Source organism: Lepus europaeus, chromosome 4, assembly GCF_033115175.1.
Source record: "Lepus europaeus isolate LE1 chromosome 4, mLepTim1.pri, whole genome shotgun sequence".
Taxonomy (NCBI): domain Eukaryota; kingdom Metazoa; phylum Chordata; class Mammalia; order Lagomorpha; family Leporidae; genus Lepus; species Lepus europaeus.
Genome location: NC_084830.1, coordinates 65786001 through 65801234, shown reverse-complemented (window position 1 = coordinate 65801234; position 15234 = coordinate 65786001).

The following is a 15234-nucleotide window of genomic DNA, read 5'->3' as shown; positions in this document are numbered from 1 at the left end:
GTGACTGGATAGTAAGAATGAACGTGAACTTCAAATATAGAGCAAAAACAAGGGCCTGTTCTGTGGCATATTGGGTAAACCTGCTGCCTGCAGTGCCAGCATCCTGCACAAACGCTGTTTCAAGTCCCAGCTGCTCCATTTCTGATCCAGCTCTCTGCTGTGGCCTGAAAAGCAGTGGAGGATGGCCCAAGCCCTTGGGTCCCTGCACCCATGTGGAAGACCTGGAAAAGGCTCCTGGCTTCCAATTGGCCCAGCTCTGGCCATCTAGGGAGTGAACCAGGGGATGAAAGATCTCTCTCAATCTCTCTCTCTCTCTCTCTCTCTCTCTCTAATTTGGCCTCTCTATAACTCTGCTTTTCAAGTAAAAAAAATTTTAAAAAATAGAACAAAAACAAACATACTATATAATAGAAAATGATATATGCTTTAGCTTGCTAGGGCCACCATAACAAAGTACCACCAGTTTGGTGACTTAAACAGCAAAATTTCATTTACTCACAGTTCTGGGGCCTGTAGCCAAGATGAAGGTGTGGTAAGTTTGCTTTCTCTCAAGTTTTTTCTCCTTGGCTTCTGGTTATGTTCTCATATTTTATTTTCCTCTGTGTTACACATCCCTTGTGTCTCTGTCAAAATTTCCTCGTAAAGGAATACCAATCTGATTGGAGTCAATCTTAGTGGATTGATTTTAACTTAAATACCTCTTTAAAGGCCCTACACGCAAATACAGTCCCATTCTGAGGAACTGGAGGAGTGTGTAGAAATTTGGGGAGGGAGAAGAATCAACTCACAAGTATAATATAACTATATAATATAATAATACATTGTAAAACACTCATCCTAGAGCTGTAGGAGGTTCAAGACTCAAGTAAGTGCTACTTCCTCCCTGAAGCTGAAATCCAGGCTATCCTAGAGAAGATCTGATGCTGGTTCACAGGATGGCAGAGATGGCTGTGGTACCCTGTACGTGCAACTTGTCAGAAGTCGACCTTTGGAACTGCTGGAAATTTGTTTTCAGGATGGCAGAAGAAGGCTGTGGATTAAGAAAGAGTTTTGCTGGAGGTGGTCTATTATACAAACACCTGAAGGGGCTTTGTGGGCAAGCCTCTGAAACCACCAGCCACTGGGTACTCACTGGCAGGTCAGCCATAAGCAGCAGCCAAGTGAGCACAAGGAAATCAGGGAGCAAATCCTTTTCCTCTGCAGATCTTCTAGTGGCAAAGCTTCCATGCCAGCTGGCAAACAAAATGTTTCTAAGGGGCCCTCAGAGAGGTCATAAAGGATAAATTTCGTGCTGAGAGTCACCCTAACTACTGTAGATGTGGTTCAAGTGGGTTTAGAAACAGAGATGAGGGTGGTGAGGGAAGTGGTGTTTCACACTGGGAGATAGAGCAAAGAGGGCAGAAGGCTTGACTCTATAGGACAGCGTGGGATTAACAACTAGAAAACAACTCGTTGTCATATCCTCTGAAGTAAAGTGATTGGTTCCTTATTCTAATATTTCCTAAATATCCATGTCAGTTATTGGGTGTCTTTATTAAAAATCTATCTATCTATCTATCTATCTATCTATCTATTTATCATTGATCCATCACCTATCTCCCACAATTTAATATATATATATATATAATTATGCATTTATACTGTGAAAAATAATGAAAATATCATGAGGTGAATTAATGTTGAGTATTAACGTTAAAGGAAGTTATATTTTGTTGACTGACAAAGCACAAATGACCTAATAAGTAAACATTGATGAAAAGGTTTTTCTTTGTTACTACATTTGTTTTTTTCAGATTCATTTATTTGAAAAGCAGAGTTGCAGACAGAGAGGGAGAAAGATCTTCCATTTGCTGGATCACTTCTCAAATGGCCGCAATGGTCAAGATGGACCAGAAAGAAACCTGGAGCGTAGAACTCCCTCCTGGTCTTCCACATGGGTGGTCATGGCTCAGATTTTTGGGTCATCTTCTGCTGTGTTCCCAAATACATCAATAGGGAGCTAGATTGGACACAGAGCATCTAACACTGAAACTTCTCATTTAGGATGTGGCATCTCAGGCAATATCTTTACTTACTGTGCCACAATGCTGGGCCCTGTTACTAATACGTTGAATAAAAGTACTTTTTCATGTTTTGCAAAATTCCTTCATTAGAAGAATGTCTTGACTTCCTGCTCTTCTGTTGACATACCAATATTTTAGTTGCTTCAGAGGATTCTTAAAATCATGTTTCTTGAATTCTGGTTTATATATTTCTCAGGGCCAGGGTATATATCCTAAGGATCTTAAACTGTTCTTGACTTTTTTTTTTCCATTTTGTTCTTTCATTCATGTGATAATGCATTGATAAGAATATAAGCAGATTTTGGAATAATTAGATGCTATTTTAACGGCAGAATATTCCTATGTTGAACATTCAAATGAAAGCAGAGGCACTAAAATCAACCTCACTGACAAAAACAATAGCTTTATTCTGATAACCAATGGATAAGGGAAAAGAACTGTAACAAAATTCATGTACAAGGATGCATGGGTTTCAAATTTTTTGGCATGAAAATAAATTTATTTTTTATTTCATTTTCCATAACCTTTTAAAATACCTCTGTGTGTGTGTGTGTGTGTGTATTTTCCCATGGCTCCGTTTCTCGAGAGAACCCTGACAAAATTTATACCACAGTCATGTCCTTTATAGATGTTAAGATTTAATTAAATAGCCACATTTGAAACTTTACATTTGTTTTAATGTGTATGATGCTGATTTTATAGTTTGTATTTAACTTGTAAAAGTATTTCAACAGTTGTACAAGATATAACTGCATAGGAAATTTGTGACTTCTTATCACTATTTTTTTTAGATTTATATATTTATTTGAAAGGCAGAGTTTACAGAGAGGGAGGGACACAGAGAAAAAGAGGAAGAGAGATATTCCATCCACTACTTTACTCCCTAAATCGCTATAACTACCAAAGCTGGACCAGTCCAAAGTCAGGAGCCAGGGGCTTCTGGGTCTCACACATGGTACAGGGGCACAAGCACTTGGACTATATTCCACTGTTCTCCCAGGTGCATTAGCAGGGAACAATATCAGAAATGGAGCAGCCATGTTGTGAACTGGCACCCATATAGGATGCCTGCATCACAGGCGGCAGCTTAATATGTTATGCCTTAATGCTGGACCTTTCTTATTGCTATTTTATCTTTTTATTCTTAACAATTAAACATTTTTAACCCAAATGTCACCCTCCTGCTACTTTTGCTTTCTAAGGGCAAATTTTTTTAATGATTATCAGGCTTCTATCTTTTCATAGTGGCAAAACTGTAATATTTGTAATATGTCACTAGTTATTTATTTTAATCAGGTGTTATGTATGTAGATATGCTCAGAAATGTATTAAAGAATGTATATTTGAAAGAATTTATGGCCAGTATTTCCTGTTCCATGAATATAATTGCTATAAGAGTTCAATATACTTCATGTCATTTTAATTATAATATCTATCCATAAATTAGCATGCATTACTGTAATCATTTTGTAGGGGAAAAATATAGTCAAAGGAGAGGAGAAAGTTATCTAATTTTGTTGAGTAATGAAGCTCAAAGGAAGAGCTTGTCTCTAAGCTAAATCTATAATTTCAGGTAGGAACTTTCCATGGAAATAAAGATGTAAATAAATGTAAATATGAGGACTTGTGTTTAGTCTATTGTATAAAATGTCTGCTTGCATCCCACATCAGAGTACCTAATACTTGGCTCTGACTTCTGACTAAAGCTTCCTGCCACTCAGATGCTGAGAAGCAGCCCTGATGACTCATCTAATAGAATTCCTGCCACCCAGTGGAAAACCTGGATTGTGTTCCCAGCTCCCAATTTCCCTTCTAGCCTGACTTTAGCTGTTGGGGACATTTGGAGAGTAAATCTGTGAATGAGAGCTGGTGTCTCTTTCTCTCTCTGAAATAAATTTTTGAAAAAAAAATGTAAACAGAAGAACTAGGATGAATGAAGATAATAGGGTGGAAAAAGTATTTCACACATTTCAATTTTGATTATTTTGGCCTAAAAGAGACTATATTTATTAAACAATATGTATGGTGAGAATTTGGAGAGATCAGGACTTTTTAAAAATTGAAGTGACTTCTGAAAAGCTAAAAAACATTCAATCTCTTATTTCAAGTTGTTACTAAAAAAACAAAATGTGATGCTGTAATAAAATCAGTTTGAGGGTCATCAGTAATAATAAAAATGTACCCAACCTAAAATGATTTGCTTAGCCTACAAAGTTAACCCTAAAAAAAGTGTCCTCTTTAAGTCTCATTATTCTCATAAAATAAAGTTTAATTCATAATATATTTTGAGCATTAAACTTAAAAGTACAGTAGGAAGACAAAATAATGAGATGTTTTGAAACTATTAACAATAAAAAGGGTAAAAGATATACTAAATAAACATAAAACACAAAGTACAATAATTATAGTGTATATATTATTAAACATATCAAATTTTATTTATTTATTTATTTAAAAGGCAGAAGGAGAGGGAGAAGAGAGGACAGAGAAAGCATGCTTCCATCTGCTAGTTCACTATGTCCATAATTGAAGGGATGGGCTGAGCCAAATCCAAGAGCTGGGAACTCAATCCACGTCTTCCATATGGGTCTCAGTAACCTGGTTATGTGATCTATCACTGCTGCCTCCAAAGTCTACATTAGTACAGACCTAGAGTCAGGAGCTGGAGTCAGGGGCCAGGGGCCAGGACCAGGCTTTTGGATATGGGACTCAAGTGTCTTAACCCGTATCTTAAGCACTTGGCTAAACACTGGTCTAGCTATATGTATTTTTAATTGCTAAAGGACAAAACTATAAGAAAATGCATGAATTAGAAAATTTAGATGTTAATCAGAAACTTTTAAGTATATAAGGCAGATTCTGTTTAATACAAATAAAATATAAATGAATATATTAATAAATAATATAAATGAATTTATTTATGCATCCAAGAGGATACTTGTCCCAAGGTTAGAGACTGTAATTCATTTGCATTAGGTTGTAGAATTGACTTATTTTAGTTTGCATGCATGTCTTTGAAATTTTCTTGTAGCTTGGAGATGACATTTACCAACCTAATAAAATGCAAAAACCAATTTTAAATATGTGCTACTAGTAAAAAAGTCTCCCCCTTCTATGGATATTTTCCAATGTAGAGTAATCCTAAAAGCTGACATTTCTGAACTCTTTCATATCTTCGTTGCTCCTTTCTAGGAGTGGTGATTCTGGTTTTGGAAGGAGAAGCTAATCATACATACTCAGTCCTCTGCCTTTCTCTCTCTGGGAACACAGTATTTCATGGGGAAGATTTTCTTCCATTTATTCTAATATTACATTCCTTTGTGACTGGAGAAAAGCTGAGTATTGATAAGGTGTCCCGACCCGCGGGACAGCAACTGGGGTCGAGTACCTAGAAGGAGAAATGAGAGGGGCAGGAGACACAAGGATGGCAGCAAGACAAGTGCTGATCAAGCTGCAACTTTATTTTTTGAACTGCTCACTATATATCATTGAGGCATGGGAAAGAGGAAGGGCTTGTCTTCGCTACTGCAGTGCTGACGCAATCAAGAAAAACCCGCGGGGCCCTATTACGGGAAGGGGCCCTGTTACGGGAAGCTACAAGATTAGGGAAGGGGGGTAGGGCGGTTACAGGCGCATGGCTTCTACAAGATTAGGGAGGGGGGCAGGGCGGTTACAGGCGCATGGCTTATAGTACATTTTATCTGACACGCCAGGTTTTTCTATTACCAAGAGGTAAGGCCACCTACTGCATGGTCCCTGACATATCCCCCTTCTTTATCAATTTAAGAAGGATAGCTGTGGTTTAGGCCAAGTTTGACGAACGAGCAGTGCCTGTCTTAGGAATCGACCCGAAACCCTAACACCTCTTACCCGTCGCTGGATATCCTTGCCAGTCCCCAAGGACTCCTGTCTTAGGCGGGTGTGGGTACGGGAAGGTGCCCGTCATTGGCTTACTGCTCATTTTATTGATAGGCCTGGGGCCCTTTCTGGGCTCCCGACTGGACAGCAATGAACGGGGGAAGGTTAGCTGTTGAAAGGACCGTGACCTTATTGGCTATACTTTATTGGCCGGAGAGGGGATGATAAGTTTTCATGGGATCTTGCATGGCTAGACTCTGGTAATGTATTTGAATTGGCCTGGCTGCCAAATTGTCTACTTGTTGTTTGATGAAGGCCACGAGTCTATTGAAGAGACAAGGACCTACAGATAGTATAATAAGTATTCCAGCAAAGGGGCCTAGAAGTGGCAACAAATAGGGAAGCAGTCCATTCCATCCAGTCCAGAAGGGGTTTTCAGCCAGGGCACGTCGACGACGTTCCAGGTCTTCTTGAAGTGTTTTGATTTTATCACGAACAATGCCGGACTTGTTGGCGTAGAAGCAGCATGTTTCCTGTAAAGCCAAACAAATACCTCCCTGTTCGGCAGTAAGCAAGTCTAAGCCTCTACGGTTTTGGAGAACGACTTCCGCTAGGGAGTCAATTTGATCCTGAAGGTCCTGAATGGTGGTGGATAGGGTTTGTACATCATTAATAAGCTGTTGGGACAATTGTCTATATTTGTGGACCGCAATTCCTAGTCCTGTTGAACCTGTAACCATCGCTGAGGAGATTCCCAATGTAGCTATTAAAGGAATAAATTGAACAGCTCGTTTCGGTCGCCCCGCAATATAATCAAAGGAGGGGATGGGAACAGGGGTATCTCCCGAAATGATTTCAATATTGGGGAAAAGCGTAGCATGTGCGCAATTACCGCTCCAATTTGCTGGTAGGACAGTATAGGCTAAATTATCCTTGCATACAAATACGGTGGAATTGGGGGCGTAAAGAGGGAAATCTATTGTTTCATTATCTGTACAAAAGGGAGCGAGGCCTACATCAATATTAAAGGAATTATTAAGGGGAGGTTTATAAAGGCAAGTGATGTTTTCAGCTGGGTAAGGAAGAACAGGAAAGGGATGTGTAGGCTGAGCGTTAGAGGAATCATTAAACATAGAGGTACTATTAAGCGGTAAAAATACGGCAAGAGGAAGGGGGGGTCCCTGGCGCAGACAGAGCCAACAGCTGTTTGCAAGGGAGGGGTTAGAGATATTAAGTAATTTATGGGACTCGGTGAGGATATCGGCGGTGTTGGCATCTAAGCCTTCCATTCCTCGAGATCGGATGTTAGCCAGAGGGTGGTATTGGAGAGAAGGATAAAGGCTTTCGAATGCGGTTTCGAGCATCTTTTGTGTTTTTAACCTGGTAAGTGTGTCCTGAGGGCCACCACCATCAGACACTCCCACAGGGGCTGCAGGGTACCAGCAGGCCACTTGTCCCTTAGGGGGGCAGGGAGGAGAGCTGAGGCGTGAAGACGATAAGTCTCCTCCAAATATTCCCCCATGATCTCCTGTTATAGTGGCAAACAATAAATGTTTACTCCCCTCATTACAGGTTTGATACTGAGTATAACAGGAGGAGTGCACAGAGTAGTGGATAGTACTATTGCATTCTGATGGGCATTGATCCTCAGGGCGGGAAGAGTCTAGTTTAGGTTTGAGAGTACACTGCCATTTGGAATCTGTGGCAGCCCGATATGCAGTTTTATCTCCACAGTCATGTGTAAAATGAGGCTTACGATTGAGGACTCGGGATCCATAGGAGGTTGATGTTTGTGGGAGTAATACTGTTATGCCCCCCGAGCAGGTACAAGGGTTATGCTGTTGAAGGAGTTTTTGAATGGCCTGAGGGTTGTCAAACCCTGCAAAGACTGGTGGAGCCCAATGGATGGTGTAGATTGCCATTATCAGGAGAGCAAGGAAGAGGGACATTTTGTTAGGGCCCTTCAGAGGGGTTAATCAGTGAGCCCTCAGGAAATGTGGTAGGGGAAGAGCGAATAGAGAGAAGATAAGATACACAAATAGCAACAATGGCAACAATACCGACAATAACAAGGAGTCCTGTAATGAGTCCCAGTAGAGTCCAGCCGGGTCTTTTTATTCCTGTAAACACAAGGGGAAAATATCCTCAGGGCCAGATGTAGGCTCTGGTGTAGGGTTAATATTAGAAGAGTTTGACGAATTAACTTGTTTAACTAATCTTTCAGGCAGCCATCTGGGTGCCGATTGCTTTTGATCCAGGATGCAGGCTGAGCCGCGGCCCCAGATAAGTACTGGATCTGGGCCATGCCAGCTGTTGGTGAGGGGGTCTCGCCACATCACCATAGGTGGAGCCGTATTAGGGGAAGGGTGCCAGTGACGGTCAGCAGCGGAATGACCATTATTATCCAAAGTTAAAAAATTTGTCACAAAAAGCGCATGATTTAAGCGATCGCGGGGAGAGGTAAAAGAGAAGGAAGTGGCTTTAAGCCGAGTGAGCCAAGTTTTTAATGTTTGGTGGGCTCTCTCAACTATTCCTTGTCCCTGTGGGTTATAGGGAATGCCTGTAGCATGGCTAACATGGAGCGCTTCACAGAATTGTTTAAACTTAGTGCTGACATAAGCAGGACCATTGTCTGTTTTAATTTTAGCAGGTTTTCCCAGGACAGAAAGGGCAGTGACAAAGTGTGAGATGACATCCCTAGCAGCTTCTCCTGAATGGGGGGAAGCAAAGATAAAACCACTATACGTGTCTATAGACACATGGAGATACTTTAATTTGCCAAATTCTGGGAAATGCGTGACATCCATTTGCCACAACTGATTAGGGAGAAGACCACGCGGATTGACTCCTAAATGCGGTACAGGGAGGCTTGTGATGCATGTGGGACATTGTTTTACTATTTCACGAGCCTGATCTCGTGAAATCTTACAAAGTAAACGGAGGGATTGAGCATTTAGGTGATGTAACTTATGTAATTTTTGAGCTTCTTGTACTGATCCCATAATTATGGGGAAGGCAAGCCTCGTAGCTGCATCTGCCTGGGCGTTACCTTCTGATAGTGGCCCTGGTAGGTTTGTGTGTGCCCTGATATGTCCCAAGTAGAAAGGCTGTTGTCTCTTGTGAATTAACTTTTGAATTTGTGCAAATAAGGGCGTAGCGTTAGAAGTTGTCTTAAGAAAAGGGGAAGTTTCGAGTAACGGGATAGATTGAGCCACATATGCACTATCAGTAAAGATATTTACAGGCTGATCGAAAAATTGTGTAAAGACTTGAAGTACGGCATACAGTTCAACCAACTGAGTTGACTGATAAGATGTTTTAAATACATGAGAACGGTTATTTGCCACGAAGGCGGCCATCCCATTGGAAGATCCATCTGTAAACACCGTGACAGCCTTTGGAATGGGGTTACTTTTTGTAATTTTTGGGAAAATGAAGGAATAGGACTGGGCAAACTGTAGTACCGGGTCATCAGGGAGGTGATTGTCAAGAATCCCCATAAAGCCTGACATGGCTATTCCCCAGTCGTCAGATGTTTGAAGAAGGAACTGGGTCTGTTCTTGAGTATATGGCACTATTATTATATCGGGATCCTTTCCAAAATACTGGCGGGAAAGGGAGCGAGCCTTAATGATTAATGAAGTGGTTTGGGAAGAGTATACAGAAATTACCTTAGACGAGGAGGTGGGGAGATGGACCCAGAAAAGAGGTTGACCCTTTTTACCAGGTGTGAGGGCCTTTTGCCAAAACACTCCAGTGGGCGTGTGTGGCGTGGCTAAGACAATAAAAGTTAAAGGGAGGGTATACGAAATTTGAGAGACAAATTGTTGGCTGATGGCTTGTGTTACTTGGTTTAACGCCTCTCTCGCAGCCGGGGTGAGTTCACGGGGGGAAGAGGGATCTGAGTTTCCTCGAAGGATGTCGTAAAGGGGCAAGAGAGTGTTGTTAGGGACCTTTATATAGGGCCTGAGCCACTGAATATCTCCTAAAAGTTTTTGAAAGTCGTTAAGGGTATGGAGGCAGTCTAAGCGAAACTGGATGCGAGGCACGAAAACCTCGTTTTGTTGTAATTTTAAGCCTAAATAGGTAAAGGGGTCTTGTAACTGAACCTTATCAGGGGCAATTTGTAAACCAAGGGCGAGAAGGGTTTTAGTAAGGTCCGTGAAGCAACGAAGTAGGTTTGATTTATTTTGGGCTGCCAATAGAATATCATCCATATAATGTAAAATATAAAGATGTGGCCAGCGTAAACGAATTGGGTCTACTGCTTGTGCCACAAATTTTTGACAAAGGGTGGGGCTATTGGCCATTCCTTGGGGTAAGACCTTCCATTGAAATCTTTGCATTGGTCCCTGGAAGTTAACACGGGGAAGGCTAAAGGCGAAGAAAGGACGGTCATCAGGGTGTAAAGGAATAGTAAAAAAGCAATCCTTAAGATCTATAATTATTTTAAAATAACCATTTGGAATGGCTACAGGGGTGGGGATGCCAGGTTGGAGGGCACCCATGGGTGCCATGACCTTATTAACGGCACGCAAGTCCTGTAAAAGGCGCCATTTGCCAGATTTTTTCTTTATGACAAAAATGGGTGTATTCCAGGGAGAATTAGAAGGCTCTAAGTGTCCAGCCTCGAGCTGCTCCTGTACAAGCGCTGTAGCGGCATTTAGTTTTTCTTGAGTAAGCGGCCACTGGTCCACCCAAACAGGAGTTTGAGTATTCCATGTGATTTTATCTGCATGGGGTACAGGAAGGCCAGTGGCCGTTGCTAAAAATCCGAATATCCGAGCCCGTGTTTATCTGTTTTAGAGGGAGTTGTAATGGGTTGAGTTATGCCCTGTCTTGTTTTTCCAAGTCCCGTGCCAGGCACATAATCCATGCGCAGCATTTGTTGTGTGACCACGTTACTAGGGCTGCACAGGATAACTTCCATTTGGGAGAGAATGTCACGTCCCCACAGATTAACAGGAAGGCCTGGTAATACAAAAGGAGTTACAGTGCCCTGATTGCCTTCACTATCCTTCCAGTGTAATACCTTTGAGCTGACTTGGGGGTTATTAGATTGGCCTATACCTTGTAAGTCAGTAGAAGATGCGGTCAGCGGCCAGTGGGTGGGCCAATGATCTTGAGATATGACCGTGGCATCCGCCCCCGTATCTAGAATGCCCTTAAAATCCTTTCCTTCAATAGTAAGGGTTAGTGTAGGTCTATTTTTTGTGATTGGCTGGACCCAATAGGCATCCGAGGAGCCCAAAGGGGTAATGCCTCGGGGCCTGGAGGAAATTGAGGATGTATTTTTAGTAATTAAAGGCATAAGAATTAGTTGTGCTAGGCGGGTGCCCTGTGGAACGGCAGCCACTCCGTTAATAGCGGCTGCTAGAATCTTTATTTGTCCGGTAAAATCACCGTCAATAATGCCAGGAAAAACTTGAATGCCCTTAAGGGTGGCTGATGCTCTACCAAGAATAAGAGCACAGGTACCCGAAGGCAGAGGGCCCCACACCCCTGTAGGGATAATTTGTGGGCCCTGGGTGGAATCTAATATTGTATCGGAGGCGGCACAGAGGTCCAGTCCTGCGCTACCTGGGGTTGCTCGTTGGAGGGAAGTAATTGTTGAGGCATTTGAGGAACTTGTTGTTGGGCTTGGGCCTGAGGAGGGACAAACCGTATCGCCCCAGGGTTTGTCCTTGGATAATTTGGGGCCAGGGGCTGGCCCCTCTGGGAGTTTCCCGGCAGCCTAGGAGGGAGGGGCTGGCCTGAAGAATTAGTCTTTGACCTACATTCATTTGCCCAGTGATAACCCCTATGGCATCGAGGGCACAGGGTGGAAGGAAGTGGCCTACCTGGAGGGGATGGGGTTATATTTTGTGCCATAGGCCTGGTTGATGAGGCAGTGGGACAATCACGGGCAAAATGTCCAGGCTGTTTACAAGCATAGCAAGTGGAGGTTTTTGCGGAGGGGTTGTGAGCCGATTTAAATGCAGCTCCGATAGCCAGACCCATAGCGTGGGCTGATCCCACGCCAGCGCAGAGCCTCACGAATTCTGAAAGGTCATTTTTATGTTTATGAGGCCGAAGAACGTCCTTACAAACTGGATTGGCGTTTTCAAAGGCAAGGTGTGTAACGAACGCGCTTCCACTCTCTCCCGGGCCGACGAGTCTCTCAGCTGCCATATTAAGGCGCGAAACGAAATCACTATAAGGCTCGTCGGGCCCTTGTTGAACTTTAGCTAAAGAGGCGGTGACCGCTCCTCTCTGAGGGAGTTTTCTCCATGCCCCCATGCCGGCAGTGCTAATTTGTGTTAGTAACCCAGTAGGGAATTGGGCTTGTAAATTATTGGAGTTATACGGGGGATCTCCCAAAAGTTTTTTGAGGGTCCAATGTTTTGATGAGACTTTAGTAAGGTTTTGTTGAGCTAACTCTTTACAAATTTGAACATAATCAGCCCTCCACAGGACGTAATCACCCCCGCTGAGAGTGGCTCGGGCAAGAAAATCCCAATCATTAGGCGTGAACCAGCGGGTTTTTTGGTTTTCTAATAAGGCCTGAGTGTACGGGGCGGTGGGGCCGTATTGGGTGCAAGCTGTTTTAAGTTTTTCAATAAATTTGAGACTAAGCCTTTTGTAAGATGACGGTTGTCCATCTCCCGGTCCCTGATGGGGGGCCTGATCCTCTCCCTCTGACCCCGGATCCTCACTGTCTTCCTCATGTTGGTGGGGTGAATTATCCTCATCCTCATCTTCCCCATCAGTGGTAGGGTCGGACTGGCCTTGGGCTTGTCTCCTGGTTACAGGGAAAGCCAGAAGGGGTTGGGTTTTGGGCTTGGTGTTATTTTGCTTAGATCGTGGAAGGGGTCGTTCCAAGGCGAGATGGCGGAGCTCATCATCGAGGGTTCTTAGTTCTTTAAGGAGCTGGATGTGCTCCCGCCTGGCTTGAAGTGACTGCCGCAGAGCCGACAAGTCAGGTATAGGTGGGTTAAGATCGTGGAAGGAGGGGGCGCAAACGGTAAGGGGTAGGTGAGGATTATATGGCGGGGGTTTAGGGGGATCTGGGGCACTATGGGCAGTCTCCTCTCTCTCTTCAAAGGCTGACCGGTCTCAAATAACAGGATATAATTGGCCCGTCTTGTTGGAGAGGGAAGGGGTGGGCTCCTCGATCACATCTGGGGGGTCATCTGGGGTGCCATTATTAGAAACAGGGGGCATATCTAGAATGACAGAAGGGCATCTAGAGGGGGGTTGGGAGCATCGCCGTAGCGTCTGCTCGCCTTCCCTCACCAGGGCGTCGACAGCTTTATCTGTATGCCGGGTTTTTATAATATCATTAATTAGATTCCAATATGAAAAGATGGTAATAGGCACCTTGGCAGGGCCAAAAGTCTCATGGAAATCTTTTAGACAACTTCCAACTCTATTCCACTTAACCTCGTCAATTGTGCCTTCCTTGGGAAACCAGGGACACAGTCTTTCTATATGATCAAAAAACACTTTTAAATCTTTCTTTTTAACCCGAACTCCTCGTGTCTTGAGAGTATCTTTGAGGCTTTTAATGAACATTTCCCGTGACGATAATGCCTGCCCCATGGCTGTCACTTACCTTGCGCCGTCTTCGCTCCTCAGCGTCGACCGATGCTGATGATCTCGGGTGGGCAGTTCCGAGCTGGTCGCACAATCACTTGGATCCAAGTTTTCCTCCTGGAAGGCGGCGTTTCTCCAATCTTACAGGCACTTCGAGCCCCAAGGGCCACACTCGAGCCCCACGTTGGGCGCCAGATGTCCCGACCCGCGGGACAGCAACTGGGGTCGAGTACCTAGAAGGAGAAATGAGAGGGGCAGGAGACACAAGGATGGCAGCAAGACAAGTGCTGATCAAGCTGCAACTTTATTTTTTGAACTGCTCACTATATATCATTGAGGCATGGGAAAGAGGAAGGGCTTGTCTTCGCTACTGCAGTGCTGACGCAATCAAGAAAAACCCGCGGGGCCCTATTACGGGAAGGGGCCCTGTTACGGGAAGCTACAAGATTAGGGAAGGGGGGTAGGGCGGTTACAGGCGCATGGCTTCTACAAGATTAGGGAGGGGGGCAGGGCGGTTACAGGCGCATGGCTTATAGTACATTTTATCTGACACGCCAGGTTTTTCTATTACCAAGAGGTAAGGCCACCTACTGCATGGTCCCTGACAATAAGGGAAGATGTTTGTTTCATTAATGGTGTTCGAGCATTTGGAGAGTAAAATCAACATAACGCACAGGGTTTTGCTTGCAAATTCACTGGGCACTGAACTTTAGTGCATATGCAGTGTTTTGACTTTGATAATGTCGAGGCTACTTTTGAGCAGGTTTAGGCATCTAGCATTATATTATTTAAGTTATAGTTGATGAGCTATTTTTATTAGAGACTTTGCTGTTTATATAGAGTAGGTCTGCTCATACCAGAGATAATTTATAGTTCTTTGAACACAGAAGAAAGTGTTCAGCCTGTGGTTAAAAAACCTACGTACCATTTTGGAGTGCCAGGGTTTGGCATATGTCTGTGACTTCTGGACTTCTGACTCCAGCTTCCTGTCAATGCCAATGGGGACAACAGTTAGTGACTGTTGAGTTCCTTTCAGCCATGTGGGAGACCTGGGTTTTGCTCTGGCTCCCAGCTTCAATCCTCCCATCCCTCCAAGCTGTTGCTGTTGTAGGCATCTGGGGAGAGAACCACCTGGTGGGATCTCTCTCTCTTTCTCACTCTGTGTGTGTGTGTGTATGTGTGTTCTGTATTTCGAATTAATAGATCTTTTTAAAAGTTTTTTTTTTTTTATAAAAAATGTTGGATTTAAAGATATCCATTCTTTTAAGACAAGGCATAAGGGTTTCTACCAGGAACTGACCTTAAGCAAAGGTTAAAGATAGTTCCAATTTTGCTTCTAATCTCTTGTGCCATAGAAAATGCGCAAGTCTTGGTTAGCAACACAGTGACCAATGGACTCAGCAAAAACAAAAAATCAATCAATAAGCCGAAACCAATGTATAATTAACTATATATGGGAGATGCAGAGGTTAATATTGAAATATATGGATTATGGTCCAGTATCCATGAGTGAACATCAAAAGGATTTTAAGATTCTGGGAGGTCACAGAAACCATAGGACAAATGAAGTTAATCCAAGTATTCAATTATAGGAATTTAATTTTCCCATACTCAGGTTTTGTACTTATTTACTATACTGAAAGTCTCAATAGTTTTATGTGCATTTTATAGTTTTAATGAGATTTTACCTTTACTTATTTAGTGCAAAGCTTTAACAGTTAATTTTAAGAGGAATGTT